The 17,763-nt window shown below is 36.1% G+C and overlaps 2 long non-coding RNA genes across 2 annotated transcripts in view; one reads left to right on the top strand and one right to left on the bottom strand.

Moving 5' to 3' along the window:
• LOC309508571 overlaps positions 1-17,763 on the bottom strand; it is a 73,844-nt gene that overhangs the window by 24,862 nt on the left and 31,219 nt on the right. The window lies entirely within an intron of this gene.
• On the top strand, positions 13,524-16,666 carry LOC309508665. Its single transcript, XR_014209655.1, has 3 exons — positions 13,524-13,707; positions 15,985-16,146; positions 16,537-16,666. It is a non-coding gene; the product is annotated as an uncharacterized lncRNA (long non-coding RNA).

The raw sequence follows: 17,763 nt of genomic DNA, 5'->3' as shown, positions 1-17,763 counted from the left end.
GTGTCGCCGACCTAAGGTAGGTGTGCTGCACTTAAGTCCAGCAAACGCCACAGGATGGTTAATTTTTCTAAGATGTGGTCTTAAGTTAGTTGTATTTCCTCGCGAGACGGATACTTTTGTGCGACAAATATGGCATATTGCCTTGTCCAAATTCACCGGGTTCCCCTTAATTGTCACCTGCCTCAAAGGCGACACAGTATTTGGCTTAGACACTATATTCGTGGCTATTTTTTGAATAATGTCATTCGGCTAGCGCCGTCAACTGTTATTGCCTATAACAGTTACCACATAAGAGATCGCTACTTGCAATTAAAATCTAACTCCAACTGTTTACGTTATGCTTGTCTTTTATGCCTGTGTTTGTTTGTATTTAATTGAACATTATCTGTAAACATCACAAGTACTGAAACCTAGCAGTTAATTAATAATAATCAGAAACACACAAAAAAATAAATCCCCCATATGTTTAACGGACTGTCCCTCCCTTGCGCAGGAAGCGTTTTTTTTTCTCCAGAAGCACTTGAACATGGGACTCGCAGAATACAGTAAATTATAAGCAAATATTAATGTGTTTATAGTTCATATCACACACCATTTGCACTCCTGTAACTTTCAAAAAAAAAAAAAAAAAAAAGTGCGGTGATGACCTCACACCGCGGTAGGCATCTTATTAACGCGATATTGCGGTGATGCGGTTATCGTCACACCCCTAGTGGCAGACAAAAAGCACCTTGGAGAAACTCAACAGCAGTGCAAAATATGAAAAGAAAATGCAGAAAAGCAGAGCGCATGTGGCGGAAGACAAAACTTGTAGTCCATTATAACATCTACAAAGACAGCCTTCATGCTTTCAATATGGAACTAGGCAAAGCTAGACAGACTTTCTTCTCAAATGTTATAAACAGCAATTTAAACAACACACGCACTCTTTTTGCTACTGTAGAGAGACTGACAAACCCCCCAAGCCAGATTCCCAGTGAAATGCTCTCAAACAGCAAGTGCAGTGAGTTTGCTTCTTACTTCTCTGAGAAAATCAATAATATTAGAAAGGTGATCAGCACATCCTTGAGTTGCACTGAGGTCAGACAGATCAAACCACCTGAGAAAGTAGTTACTATGTCTGACTTCAAAGAAATTGATGGCAAAATTTTGGAAGAAACCGTACAACACCTCAAAACATCAACATGCGCTCTTGACACACTTCCCACATCTTTTTTCAAAAGTGTGCTAAACAGTTTAGAAGCAGATCTTCTAGAAGTGGTAAATGCCTCACTTCTCTCTGGGAGTTTTCCAAACTGCCTTAAAACTGCAGTTGTCAAGCCCCTCCTGAAAAAGAGCAATCTGGATAAGACCATATTAAGCAACTATAGACCGATCTCAAATCTTCCTTTCATAGGCAAGATCATAGAAAAAGTTGTCTTCAATCAGCTGAACAAATTCTTAAGCTCGAATGGATACTTTGACAATTTTCTATCTGGTTTCCGACCGCACCACAGCACAGAGACAGCGCTCATAAAGATAATAAACGATATCCGCTTAAATACTGATTCAGGCAAATTATCAGTGCTGGTACTACTCGACCTCAGTGCTGCATTTGACACTGTCGATCATAACATACTTCTTGACAGGCTGGAAAACTGGGTGGGGCTTTCTGGGATAGTCCTAAAATGGTTCAGGTCATACTTAGATGGGAGAGGTTATTTTGTTAGTATAGAAGACCATAAGTCTGAGTGGACATCCATGACATGCGGAGTCCCTCAAGGGTCAATCCTTGCACCACTCCTGTTCAACCTGTATATGCTCCCAATGAGCCAAATAATGAGAAATAATCAAATTGCTTACCACAGCTATGCAGACGACACACAGCTGTACTTAGCCCTATCGCCTAATGATTACAGCCCCATTGACTCCTTGTGCCAATGCATTGATGAAGTCAACAGTTGGATGTGTCAAAACTTTCTTCAATTAAACAAAGACAAAACTGAAGTTATTGCGTTTGGAAACAAAGATGAAGTTCTCAAAGTGAACGCATACCTTCACTCCAGGGGTCAAACAACTAAACATCAAGTCAGGAATCTTGGTGTGACACTAGAGTCAGACCTTAGTTTCAGTAGTCATGTCAAAGCAATAACTAAATCAGCATACTATCATCTGAAAAATATTGCAAGAATTAGATGCTTTGTTTCCAGACAAGACTTAGAGAAACTTGTGCATGCTTTCATCACCAGCAGGGTGGATTATTGTAATGGACTCCTCACTGGCCTTCCCAAAAAGACCATAAGACAGTTGCAGCTCATACAGAACGCTGCCGCTAGGATTCTGAGCAGAACCAGAAAATATGAACATATCACACCAGTCCTCAGGTCTTTACACTGGCTCCCAGTTAGATTTAGGATTGATTTTAAAGTATTATTACTGGTATATAAATCATTCAATGGCCTAGGACCTCAATACATTGCAGATATGCTCACTGAATATAAACCCAACAGATCACTCAGATCATTAGGATCATATCAGCTAGAAATACCAAGGGTTCACTCTAAACATGGTGAGTCTGCTTTTAGCTATTATGCCAGCCACAGCTGGAACCAGCTTCCAGAAGAGATCAGATGTGCTCCTACAGTGGTCACATTCAAATCCAGACTCAAAACACTTCTGTTTAGCTGTGCATTTACTGAATGAGCACTGTGCCGCTGTTCGTCCGACTGTTTTTACTGTACTGTATTTTATTCTATTTTTCTAAACTGTTTTAATTATTCTTATTTCTTTTAATTATTTTAATTTCTCCTATGTCAGCAGGGCATTTAGCCCGCAACTGTAAATGCCCACTCAGAAGGTGATAATGTGAAAGTGACGTGTATTAATGTGGGTCTGAAAGTAGAACAGTATTTAAATGACGATATTAAAGTTTTCGTCTGAGAAAGAATGTGAACGCAGTGCTAAAGAAAGTGGAAAGAACGTGTGAGTAAATGAGGGAGAAAAGAAAGTTAAAGGAAAGTTGATAGATGGAAGTCGTAAGAAGATTGAAGGTTAAAAGAAGGTTGAAAGATTTAAGTCTTAAGGGATTCCTTTGAAGGAAAGATTTATAATAATATTCTTTTTTTTTTTTTTTTTTTGAATGAACACGGAATTTTTTGATTCCTTATCTCACATAAAACAAATTAATAATGAAGATTGTAGTCTGTGTGATGCACCCATTAGTCTTTCAGAAATTCTTGATTCTATAAATAATTTAAAAAGTAACAAATCCCCAGGTACTGATGGGCTATCTGCAGAGTTTTATAAAGCATTTAGTAAAAAATTAGCACCTTTTTTTACATAAAATGTTTTTAGAGAGTATTGAGAAAACAACGCTTCCTTCCTCTTTATGTCAAGGGCTAATAACTTTGATTCCCAAGCCCAATAGAGATCCCCTTCTATTAGAAAATTGGCGCCCGATTTCCTTATTGAATACCGATTATAAAATGATTGCCTTAGTTTTAGCAAAAAGGCTAAAACTTATTCTTAATAATATAATAGATGAGTGCCAATCAGGTTTTATACATCAGAGACATATTTCTAATAATATACGCTTGATTTTTGACTTGTTGGATTATTCAGATCTTATTTCTACTGATAGTTTTATCCTCTTTCTTGACTATTATAAAGCCTTTGATTGCTCAGAACACGAATTTATGTTACAAGCCCTGCACAGATTGTGTTTCGGTCATTTTTTTTGCAAATGTATTAAAATGCTTTACTGTAATGGTAATAGCGCTATCCGACTCAATAATGGCACTTCTCCTAGATTTTCTCCTAGCGTGGTGTAAGACAAGGTTGCCCCATTTCCCCATATCTTTTTCTAATAGCTACACAATTTTTTAATTTACATATTAAAGAGAGCCCTGTGAAGGGAATTTCTATTGCTGGTACGGAATTGTTTATTAGCCAACTGGCAGATGATACAGCATTGTTTCTAAGAGATGTCTCTCAGATCCCAATTGCTTTAACCTCTCTTCAGTCTTTCTCTAATGCATCTGGCCTTTTGCTTAATGTTAATAAATTACTCCCGATAAAAAAATGTGCTGCAACTTCTATCTCAAACATTCCCATCAAAGAAAGTGTCACCTATTTAGGAATAAAAATAATAAAAGATACTAAACTAAGATGTAAGATGAATTTTAGTTCAGTTGTGGAGAAAACACAAAAAAAAAATGTAACCTTTGGTTGTTAAGAGATCTATCTTTGAAAGGCAGAACTCTGCTTACTAAAGCAGAAGGGATTTCCCGCTTATCCTACGCTGCTCAGTCTTTATTTGTGGATAAATCTACTTGCAAGTTGATTGATGTAATGTTGCTCAAATTTCTTTGGAAAAATAAAACTCATTATATTAGAAAATCAGTTATTTTGAATTCTTATAATAAAGGTGGCTTAAATTTCATTGATTTTGATTCTCTTAACAATACTTTAAAAATCAATTGGCTTAAACGTTTCCTTCACAATCAATCTTCTATTTGGAGTATAATCCCAAGATATATATTTTCTCAATTAGGAGGTATACATTTCCTTTTAATGTGCAATTATTCAGTCAGTAAACTTCCTGTCAAACTTTCCAATTATCACCAGCAGATGCTTATGGCTTGGAGACTTATTTACAAGCATAATTTCTCGCCACACAATTTTTTAATTTGGAACAACTGTAATATTCTACATAAGAGGAAATCTTTATTTCTTGAAAACTGGTTCAATAATGGAGTGATGTTAGTAAACCAGCTATTTGATAGCGAAGGTAATTTATTGAATTATTCCGATTTTGTTTCAGGATACCAATTTCCAGTATCTAGTAAAGAATTTAATATAGTTTTCAAGGCCATCTCTTTGGAAATCTGTATGCTGTTTAGAAACAACAATAGTGCTACAGTGACTTCTGTTGATCCCCCTAGCCCTGAATCCACTGTGGTTGGTTCTATTTGTTTTTCAATACATAAATCCAACTATAAAATCAGGTCATTATTTTTGGACCCTGTTACTTCAATTCCTTCCTCCATTTCTTATTGGAATAACCTTTTTGATGTTATTAAATGGTCATATGTTTGGTCACTTCCTCAGAAATTCTTTCTAACAAATAAAGTTAAAGAAATATCCTATAAAATTATTCAAAGATTTTATCCAGTTAAATACTTTTTAAAGAAATTTAGAAATGATATTGATACTTCCTGCTCTTTTTGTGAAGCCTCTTCTGAAACTGTTGATCATTTGTTTTGGGAATGTCCTTTTGCTCGGTCTTTCTGGAATAATATTGATGCTCTGATTGTCCAAAAGGTTTTTTGTAACTTTTCTTTATCATTTAGACACATTCTTTTTGGGTTTTATGTCAAAGACAAGAATCTAATTAATGCAAGTTTTTGTATAAACCTTCTTTTATATATTGGAAAGTTACATATCCATAAATGTAAATATATGAAAAGTAAACCCCACTTTAGCTTTTTCAAAGAAGAATTGAAGATGTATTTAAATACAATTTCAACTTCTGTTAACAAGAAAGCAATGAAAACATCCAAAATTTGTGCCATGTTTAATATTCTCCCTTAATATGTTTTTCTTTTTTGTGCCCTCTTCTTTCTTTTTCTTCTCTTCTCTCTTTTTCCTTTTTAAGACTATTGTTGAATAGATTTAAATGTCTTTCACATTTCCTCTTTTAATGTATACTGAATCATAATTTCTCTTTTGTTTTGAAAGATTGTTTATATTTCTTGTATGTATCGACTTGTTCTGTTTGTTAAAATTGCAATAAAAAATAAATAAAAATAAAATATAGACGTCCTTCGCGATGGCTGATTCCGGAGAAACATACGATGTAAACTTTCGTTCCTACCAAAACATTAGTTCCGAGAAAATGGAGAAGTTGATCATCGCCGTTGCTGGGTTTCTTATCATTATCGGATTAATTGCACAGTTTAACCATAGAGTGAAAGTTTATCATTTGCATGTGTTTTTAAGTCCTGTCAGTTTAACAGGGCGCGCTTGACAGGACATATATACGAACGAGCAGAGAGAGAGAGCCCCGGCCGCGCGCGCGCACTCACTGTTAATGATAATAATAATAGCTAATTATTATTTTTTCCCGACCAAATGTGACCAAAACGGTTATAAAAATGCTGTCGTTATAACATTTCATGGTGTGACACAGACTTCAGAGCGGCCAAAGCGTCAACAAGCTTCCCCGTACTTTTTGACAAGCGTCCTTGACAGGGCGGCCAGAGCTTCTTTGCAGCTCAAGTCGGCGGCGATGTGAACGTACAGTTAGCTCTCCAGTTAGAATATTGGCTTCTTACTGACCCTTTAAAGGGATACTCCACCGAAAAATGAAAATTCTGTCATCATATACTCACCCTCATGTTGTTTCAAACCTGTATGAATTTCTTTCTTTTGCTGAACAGAAAGGAAGATATCTAGAAGAATGTCAGTAACCAGACAGTTTTAGATACCATTGACTTCCGTTCCATAGTATATATTTTTTTCCTACTATGGAAGTCAATGGTATCTAAAACTGTCTGGTGGAGTATACCTTTAAGAAACACAGACCTCACTCTTGCACTCACACTTACAATCTCACTCACACACACACACACACACACACACACACACACACACACACACACACACACACAACTCACTCACTCAGATATGTGGTTTATGAGGACTCTCCATAGGCGTAATGGTTTTTCTAATGTACAAACTGTATAATCTATCCCCCTACACTAACCCTACCCCTAAACCTACCAATCACAGATTTAGTATGTTTTTTATGCCGTTTGGTTTAGAAGGACACATATGTCCTCATAAACCATGTTTATGTTGTAATACCCATGTCATTATACACATTTGTGTCCTCATAAACCATATACAAGAACACACACACACACACACACACACACACACACACACACACACACACACACACACACACACACACACACACACACACAATAACAATATGCTCTGACAGGAGGAGGAGGACAGAGTAAAGGTACACAGGACCTACAATTTCCACACTTTTATTAGCCCCGGGTTTAGCCGGACAGCCTGTGTGGGTGTGGGTGTGTGTGTGTGTGTGTGGTGTGGTCATTGAAAATGTGTTCAGATATATATTCTTCACAGAAAATGAGAAAATGAGAATTAATCGTATAATTTTTCTTTTGATAAAAAATGAAACCGGGTCCTACAGACCCGAACACCATACAAGGGTTAAAACGACACTAACGAGACGCTTAACAACACAGCGTACAAAACAAACATTTTATATAGATATCATATTCTAATTAAATTAATACTTACAATCACAGAAATAATGTCCTTGGCGATGGTCAATTTGCTGCTGCTCGTGTCCGAAAGCTGAATCATACGTGTAACAGCTGTTCTAAATAAGCTACATCTGATTGGTTAATAATAATCCTATTTCAGTATCTTGCCGCACTATTGGCTCGACTGATATAGTAGGCAACCGCGTTTGCCTGCATATTTACGGGTCGTGCAATATAATTTCGGGGGAACGTGCAATAAATGGGAGTGGCAACACTTTTCATATCGTTGAGAATAAAACAACCGTCCCAACTTTACAAATCCAGGTTCTCTCTCCATGGGGATCATCCATTTCGAAAAGTAAAGCAGATACGGAACCTCGGCCCACGCGAGATGCAATGCGATTGGTTGCTGGACCAGCCAATGGAATTAATATGTGTAATATTAATATTTAAAATTGCCTAGTCATTAGATTTGTGAATTCTTTTTCTGAAAAACAAAATTATATCATTAATCTTTTAATTATTTTGGCGAAGTTTTATATCCATAAGACAAAAATAACTCAAAAGAAACCCTCCTATATTACCTTTTATAACACTGATCTCACAATATACTTAGAATATCTTTTAAACATGAGATCACAAAACAAAAAGCTTATAAAAACAATACAAATTTTAAAGCTTTTCAAATACATATAACTGCCCTGATATTATAAACTTTAATTTCTGTATTTATTATTAATTTTTTATTTTATTATTATTATGTACATTTATACTTTAGTTGTTCTTTGGTTTATACATTTTGAATTGTATTTACAGTGTCTTGTATTCATTTAGTTTTTTGTTGCATTGTAGGCTACTTGAAATGTTTGTAATTTAACTAAATAAATAAAAAGCACAATATGTTATGTATACCATACGTAATAAGATGTATTTCTAAAATCAATACTTTCAATATTATAATATTATATATTATATGACGTTACTGTCACAAAAATAGCTTTAATGGTTCTGTTTTTTTGTTTTTTTTTAAGCAAGTCTGGAGGCTAATGAAATGAAACAAATGAGAATCATTTTCCCATCTAAATACAGTTGATTTTATTGTAATGTGATGATTCTGATGAATCAGAAAAATAAACATATATATAAACATTCGCTTAGGCTGTTTTTTAAATGGACCAAAACAAAGTGAAACCAACGTAACAATTTGAAGTGACCAGACCACTGACATTGATAATAAATATTATTAAAAAAATATATAAGATGGCACCACAAGACGACGTTCACTTGCAGAGCAAATTTAGCACGTTTATAGTTAACTCAACTGGGTAGCAATTGTGAACAATTTTAATAGAGAATTCAAAAATAATGTGGATTTCTTCACCACTACTACTAACCGGTTGGATGGTGTATTAGTGATATTGAAAGCTGATTGGCCTTGATATATATGCGGAAAAGGGCCAATTTAATTATGAATTTATATGATGTCCGATTTATTCTCTCTTGTGCCTTTTTGCGCGCATTTTCCACGGGTTTTAATAATAAAACTGGTCTGAAAGAATGAAAATCATATTAAAGAAAACGTCAACATTAAGGTTGCAATTATTTAATAAATCAGAGTCGATGTGCGTGTGCATGCGTGGTTCGAATTTTAGTTGCTATGTAGGTTATGAATTCTGACTGCATATATATTTACACTCGAACCGGTCGCTGTCTGGGCGTGCGTGCATGTTATGATTCGAATGTTAGTTGCTATGGCGACGCGTTTTATGAATTCTGCGATCTGCATGTATCTCTCTGCTCGACGATCGACCGCTGTCTGTTGATTGAGAGACGAGGCGAATTAACAGACTGACTTTTGCGGAGAATTTTCTGGCCGAAACTTGCTACTTTGAAGCTTTTCCGGATTGCTGAGAGGAGACTTATATTCTTGAAGGACATCGGAGGATATATACTTTTTGAAAAACGATATATAATTTAATTATATTATATAATTCATATAATTTCTGATAATACTTTTGTTTGATATTTTTTTTCAGGGGAGTAACGTTATTTCTGAGGAGATTTCTATTGTATTGTATTGTATTGTCTTGTATTTTGTTTGTACCGATTTTATTGCAGTTTGGAGGAGGTTGGAGGAGGTTATGGCTCGTAATTTCATGATGGGCGAAAGAGGAAGTGAGTGCTTTAATTTTTTATTTATTTGTTATGGTGTGTTGTACAATGACTGACTGATCCCATTTGATCCCATTTATTTGATTCATTGCATGTGAAATAAACTTGAATTGAATTTGAGTAACTTAACTGAAGTAAAAATCTGTAATTGACCACAGACATTGATTATTGATTATTATGATTAAACTAACGTTATGTGATATGTGAAATATTCCATCCTTAGAGCACTCCAGATCCAGGAGAGCTGCTTTCGGTCAGACGGCTGGTCGGGAGGTTTGGACGTCCGATTCTGATGACCGTGATCAGGATCCGCTGCCCAGAGATGGACAAAGTAAGTTACACAATTTCCTTACTTGAGTGAAAGTAAGTTACAGATACTTCTGGTCAAATATTACTCAGTTACAAGTAAAAGTTGAAAAGACTGATTTTTACTTGAGTAAAAGTACAGAAGTACTTGTTTTTAAAAGTACTTAAGTATGAAAAATTAAAAGTAAATGTCAATGCATTGTTTTATTATTGTTTGTAATACTTACAGTACCTTATGCCTCTGAATCTATGCCTGCCTACCTACCCACCCTCATATCAATATATAATTTATTTCTAGAACACAGTTCCTGTAGTGGGATTGAATGTGAGATTGAATAAGTGCTCTCAATAACGTCCACAATAGTTTCGGGCTGTTCCCTCAAATAGTGCCCTATTTAAAGATTTTTGGCTTTTAGGATGAATATGTCAGCCACTGTTATAAGCTAGTGTGCTCCAAAACAATGACAAAATGAGCATTTAAAAGACCAAACCCAACATTGAAAATGAAAGTCAGATTGATGTCAGAATCCAACTACTTTCTACTCAAGGACCTTGACATAAATGTAACGTTAGTGGAGTAAAAAGTATGATACTTGTCTTTCAAATGTAGTGAAGTTAAAGTAAAATGTTTCCAGAAAAAATAGTACTCAAGTAAAGTACAGATACTCAAAAAGTGTACTTAAGTACAGTACTCAAATAAATGTACTTTGTTACTGTCCACCTCTGCCGCTGCCAGACCCGACCCAGACACAGAGCCAGGATCGTCCTGGATATTTACCATCTCTGTCTTCTGAGTTTTCTGTTTCTGTGTCCACAGGTCAGGCTCACGGGACGAGGGCGAAGCAGAACCCAGATGTTGGACGTCCGTCCACTTCATCTAACCACTCTCGCAGAGGTCAGAATAGGCTTTTAATAAAGATGTAATGGCTTAGTTTCTATTTCTATTTTCAATGGCTGATTTGTCAACTAAACCAACTAAAGTAACGATAATACTTTATTTTGATGGTCCCTTTTGAACATTCTGTTGACTATACGTAACTTTGCAACTACATGTCGACTAACTCTCATTAGAGTATCAGTAGACTCTCTCCTTAATATCTGCAAACTCTTTATTGTAATGCTCCACCAACAGACACTTGTACTGACAACAAGTAACTTTTCAACTACATGTCAACTTATTTTAACCCTACCATTCTAATACTCTACTAATACAGGGTCCCCGCGGATCCTTAAAAGGTCTTAAATTCGATTTTTTTTATTTAAGGCCATAAAAAGTCTTATTTTTACTTATGAAAGGTCTTACATTTCAGATGACACTTTGACTTAGACTTATCTAAATGCTTTCGAAATTAAAACTATCTAATTAGCGTAGGCCTACGTATTATTATTTTTATTTCTATCTTTGTCATCTTTGTGGATTTGCTTGTTCACGTGACAATTCGCGTCACTTACGGCAGTATATTAGCCTACGTCTGTCTCCTGCACGCGAGAGGAGAGAAGAAAACGAGTAAATGTCAGTTCGATTGTAAGTTCATTCTTTATGTGCTTAGGAGTGTGCAATATTGTCTATGAACTATGATGATATTTTAATCATTGTTTTAACTATGTACGAGGCACTGCGAGTGCGAGCTGACATCACGTTTGTCTGTCAGGCTTGCTTTCACTGCGTGATGTGTCAGTGCAGTTATAGATGTCCCCAAATTAGTTTTTGTCTTATATTTATATCATATTATGTTGTTATATTAGAATATCACATGATCAAGAGTGCCGTTTTCCTTTGCACAATTGCAAATGTGCTATTTATTTTATACAACAGTTAAATGAACAATAAAGTTAACATTGTGAGTTACTTTTTGGACACAATATTGTCAATTTTCACTTTATATCGCCGACGAGAATTTCATAATGAAGCCGTAGTCCAACAGACAGATTTGTTTTTTACTGAAATCCGCGTTTTGAACGAATCATTTTAACGATTCAATGAACAATCACTTGTTTTCTGAATGAATCAGCCGTTTGAACCATAGACATCATATAGATAGACGCCCTATCGACCGCTACTGCCTACTGGCGCGGGCGAGCCGTGGGGCCGCCATCTTAGACCGGTCACCCGCTCCACTCAGTGTAATCTGTATGGCAGGTGCAATGAGCTGTCAGCGCATTTAATTAATCATACCTCACTGAATACCGAACTGATTTTCACGCGGGTTTGTTTGCTGCAAAGGTCATTCATGTAGCTATTATACAGGACACATGGTTCGGCGTATTTTAATATTCATAGTAGGCTTAACAGTAATATAATATTCTGATATAAGATATAAAGTGACCAGACGTCCAAAATCAAAATATGTGATGTAGGATATAAGCTATTTTATAAATCACACACTATAAATATGATAAAGAAGCAGAAACAGATAGTTGCAATAAAGTAAGATATTTTAATAAGTTGAAGAAACGTGTGTGTTTTACATTTACATTGCTTCCTGATATCACGTGCGCAAACACAAATAACCTATATTTATATATATATAAAACAGTTATGTCCGGTCGAACAATGTATGAATTAACTTAAGATTGGATTGCGGTAAAAGTAAGTTTCGTGCCTCTTACAAGTGCTTTCGAACTTCTTTCTGATCTGAATGGTATGTGGAAAACACTTGAGTTGAGGGAGGGAGAAAACACGCAACTGAATGCCTTTTCAAGCGTCTCAATACTTGAAAAACCACAGGAAACTACTTTTAAACACGAAATTACTTGATTTACAGAGGGTCTATTCGCACGTTTATAAACGTTAACGTTACCTGAGGTAATTTTCCTGGACCTTTTTACAGAAGGTAAAAGTCGCCGTAATCTTTACTGACATTGTCCGAAATGATTACTGAGATGGCACATTCGGACGGGACTAAAATAACCGAGAAGCTCTTGTAATTATTACTTTACCCCACCTCTCCATGTCAGGTGAACACCGGCTGGTGCAGTAAACATTGCCTAGCTAACGTTAGCTGGCTACGATATCAGTACAGTAATATCAAAGATCCTTGCTCCTTCTCAATTATCTGGTTATATTCTATTCACAAAATACAACCAATAGTACGGTAATGTTAAAAGTAATCCCCCGGGCCCTATTTGCGATGGTCCGCCGATTAGAACAGGAAAATACTCCACAGTGCTCTAGCATCTTCACTGCTGCCACGCAACGAAACTAGGAACACGACCGGTTTAAGATGGCGGCCGCATTTCTCAGTGCCCAGCGGCCAATAGGGCATCTAGTCTCTATATAATATCTATGGTTTGAACAAATCGGTTGAATAAATGACTCCAACAACTCGCTTATTAAGACAGTGACTTGCCGCCACCTACTGGTGGTTTTAGTTTCATATTTAAAGTATTCTTTAATTAAAACATAAAAAAACTGTACAGTAAATCATTAAATAATTAAAAAATATCATCTAATTATTATCGACAAAACGTTGAAAATATCGAGACATATTTTTGTCAATATTGCGCACCCCTAATGTACGGTATTCATTTTGATTTCTTCAGGTCTTAAAAAGGTCTTAAAAAGCCTTAAATTTGACTTTAAAAATTGTGCAGGTACCCTGTAATACTCTAATGAGAGTTAGTAGACATGTAGGTGCAATTTTACTTGTAGACAACTGAATGTCTGTTGGGAGGAGCATTTTACTATTAAGATTTGAATAGTAAAATGTAAGTTATATCATTATGTCATTGCTTAATTTGATGTCAGAGATGGGTCTAATAGTTGTTTTCATTAGTTTTTTCTTCATTTCAGAAAAAGCTCCAGAACGTCTTAGCCTCAGGATCTGGAAGGCTACGAAGGGACTTTTCAGCTGCTGTTCCGGTAGTGCTGTGACTGTTGTGGAGCGTTTTATTCCAGAACCATCGTCACCTTCTCCAGATCACTCCGGCGTCAAGCCAAATAATGGTAAATCATTATTTCTCCAACATTAACATCTAACCCTAACGGTCAACTAATACTCTACTAATACTCTAATGAGAGTTAGTAGACATGTGCAGTGTTACTTATAGACCAATTATAGGTTTGTAAACATCCGGGATGCGTGCGCATCGTGGTTGCAGAAAGACCCGTTTAACAGCTGATCCTTACACGGATACGGATAAGAATAATACTAATAGCTCGATTTAAAACATTTTATATTTAATTTTCGTAATGTTCTCCGCATATTTTTTTGACCACTTTTGGTCCCGACATGCGCAGTAGAACCTGCGTGACGCCGTGTGACGTAGGGTGATAATTCCCCTATAGACTTATAGAATGTCTTAAAGGGAACAAAATAAAGTGAAACCAATTTTTTCCAACATTCATCTGACATTTTCGGAACATTCCGAGAACATTCAAAAGTAACGTTCCCATAATGAAAAATTATAAAATAGAATGTTCCTTTAACCAAGATAAAACATTTTTGAAACGTTGAAAAAACTGGACGTTTTGAACGTTCAGGGAACATTTAGAAATAATGTTTTCTTAATTGAATGGGAATGTTAGCAAAACGTTCTCAATAAGGCATGAGCTCGATGGCTGTCTGACACACACCAGAAACACACGCACAGAAAGCCGCTTCACAGACAGCATACGATCCAGAAAAGAATTCAATTTCACCACTTATTGCTCTTGAATTGTCAAAAACATGCAAAATTGTCAAAATGGCTGTCGTGCCGAGTATTACAGAGTCAGTTATGTCATAAATAAGACATTGCTATGCATTTAATAAATGTGTTTAATAAAATATATCTATATTTAGATATGGCCCATATGATCTTTACCATTACAAGAACTGAGCCACATGTGCCAGAGTTGGCCAAATGAAGCCTGGAAATGTATGTTTTCTTTTTAATTAAAGATCAGATAAAATAAGAAAAATAACTTTAGCGTTGAATCGGAATCACCTCGTAATCGTGATAATAGTGAAATAAAATTACTGTTAATATTGTGAAATAATATGTTGGGACATTTATGCAGGCATTAGGGATGTCAATTTTCACAAATTCCCATGATCGATCGTCGTTTAAATTAACGATCAATTAATCGATTAATCGTTAGCCTTAATACTGCGATATGCGTCTACTGCAGTGGCTATGACAGCATGACAGGGTCTGCAAATGCTGCTCAAAACGCTGTTCCTCACCAAATCAATTAGAATGGTTTTAAATATAAATAAAGGGCTAGTAGGATTGTAAAATGTTTCGATGTGATTGATAATTAAATGAATTATTTAATAATCAAATATAACTACTAATACAACGTGTCACCAACGCCGCCTCATATGCGCTTAGAATGTGTGACTGTTGTGGACGCGCTCTTCCTGGGACAACTGCACGCGCTGAATGAATCTGCTACCGTTAAACTGGATAACTTTGCTAGCACGTTATTTATCTAAAAGAAACGCATCCTATATGAGATTAATCAGATATATTCAAAATAAACATAATATTACAAATTATATCTGCACAAAATGACGCAAATTCATGCTCAAGTGAACTTGAACTAAGTTACGTGCCATATTCATTCAGAACTACTCATGTTGTGGACGCGGTCTTCCTGGAGCAACGCGACACAGCAACTAAACCCAAATAATTCACAATGTTTTATTACAATATTGTAATCTTTATAATGTTATGTAATATTACAGTCCCAATAGTCATTATTAGTCGTGCACTGCCGTTTGAGCTGCGCGCGCTTAAGCTGACGCTTTACTACAGAGTTCATTCTTAACCAAATGCATCCAATATGAGATCAATCAGATATAGATAGGCATACAGACAATAAACTGTATTACAACTTACATTTGCACAAAACAAAAGCCTGCGAATGCACACGCAAACTTATAGTCATGATGAAGGTGAAAAATGGTCCCAAACATAACTCCAGCGCGCTCGCTTACATGTTTCGCGGTTGAGCAGCGCGCACGCGCATGAAGACCTGCTTAATCGATGATCGATAAGTTGTATCGATTAAATGTATTATCGACAATTAATCGATCGTCGATTAATCGTTGACATCCCTAGCAGGCATTAAGCAGAAGTCAGGTGGATAGCGTGAACAATTCCCATTACTTTAGATTTGTAACTTTACAGATAAGATTTGAATAGTAAAATGTAAGTTATATCATTATGTCATTGCTTAATTTGACGTCAGAGATGGGTTTAATAGTTGTTTTCATTTGTTTTTTCTTCATTTCAGAAAAAGCTCCAGAACGAATGAAGAAACCTGGTCGTTTCCGTAAGCGCTGGAGGGGTTTTTTCAGCAGAAATGTTGTGGAGCCTTTTATTCCTCCAGCAGATCCTGTTTCTGAACCATCATCGTCACCTTCTCCAGATCACTCCGGCGTCAAGCCAAATCATGGTAAATCATTATTTCTCCATCATTATTTTAAACAGTATTATCTTGTTTTCCACTCAAAATAAGGCTTGTTTTTACAGAATATTAAAATGATTTCCCCCATTATAAAATAATTTTCTCGACCAGCGCTGACATTTTTTAAATAAAACAATGGATCTAGCAACAGACACTCTACTAACTATAAGTCTACTAATACTCTACTAATACTCTAATGAGAGTTAGTAGACATGTAGGTGCAATGTTACTGATAGACTTATAGAATGTTTTAAAGGGACCAAAATAAAGTGAAACCAAAGTAACAATTTGATGTGACCACTGACATTGATAATTAATATAATAAAAATAAAAAAATAATAAAAACAGTTTTTGATATCTGAAATGTTCCATCCTCAGGTCGCTCTGGATCCCGGAGAACTGTTTCCACAGATTCCTCTCCGGGCATCACGCCATCCTCAGCTTGGTCCTCACCCTGGTCCTCACCCCCCCCTGAGGCCCATGTCGAGAGAGGAAGTAGAGAGTTGTTGAGTCTGAGCAGCCGAGGCTCGGACAGCGTCGAGGGGAGCTGGAGTGGCGATGGATCGGAGAGCCCAAGCGACAAGGGTTTGTCCAGGTCCAACAGCTTCGAAGGGTTTCTGTGTCCTCCGCTGCCGGGTCAAGTACCTGTCGAGCCAACAGAGACATCAACTGGCCGAACTGCTCGGCGTGCCGTGGACGCTTCTCCTGTGAACGAGAGCTCAACAGGTGAGACTGAAATAAGGCTTGGCAGTGCAAAGTCTACAGATAGAGATTTAGCTATTTCATGCATAACTGAGTCAAGTTTTTAACACGTCCGATCACATTTACTGTTGCTCGACCAGCACTGATATTTTTAAAATAAAACAATGGATCTAGCAAGCTAATAATTGTCTCATATTTTTCTGTTTGTTTTTCAGAGTCCTTTGAGTCTCTCTATAACGTGGAAAAGTTAATTGGATCCGGAGTATTTGGCAGGGTTTTCCTGGGAACACGCAAATTTGATGGCAAAAAGGTAAATCTTACTGAATTGTACAAACATTTTGCTCTTGCATGCATCAAAACACATTTAACCTTTAATCAGTGTTTGGGGTCACACAGACCCCAATGGATTTTTCCTTCATTTTTTAAAAGTGTTAACTTCATCTCAGGGGCATGAAACTCTGGAACTTTTCCTAAATAATCTATCTAAACATGCACAAAAAAAATGGGCTTGATTTGGTTGTTCTAAAGGTGTGTAAAAAAAAAATTACCTTTTAAGGTGTTTGGGGTCAAAATGACCCCACATTGAAAATGAATGGGAAAATGAAAAAAATGACTTTTTTTTATTTTATTTGTCAAAAAAATAAAAGTAAATCCATTATAAATCTGAAAATTTCTACATAGAAACCAAGGTCTGGTCCTAGAGCATAAATAAAAAGTAGAGCGAACTTTCTATCTCATACACACACACACACACACACACACAAACACATAAACAAACACACAAATGTTATGTGTTTGCAACAGAGAGCATTTTTACAGAAATTGGCAAATAAAATAAACAAAACTGGCATAAATCTAAAAGAAATTACATTTAAATCAAGGTCTGGTCCTAGAGCATAAACC

The sequence above is a fragment of the Leuciscus leuciscus genome (assembly GCF_965113295.1).
Source record: "Leuciscus leuciscus genome assembly, chromosome: 10".
Classification (NCBI taxonomy): domain Eukaryota; kingdom Metazoa; phylum Chordata; class Actinopteri; order Cypriniformes; family Leuciscidae; genus Leuciscus; species Leuciscus leuciscus.
Note: the sequence above shows the minus strand (reverse complement) of the source record. Positions and strands in the feature narration are given on the sequence as shown.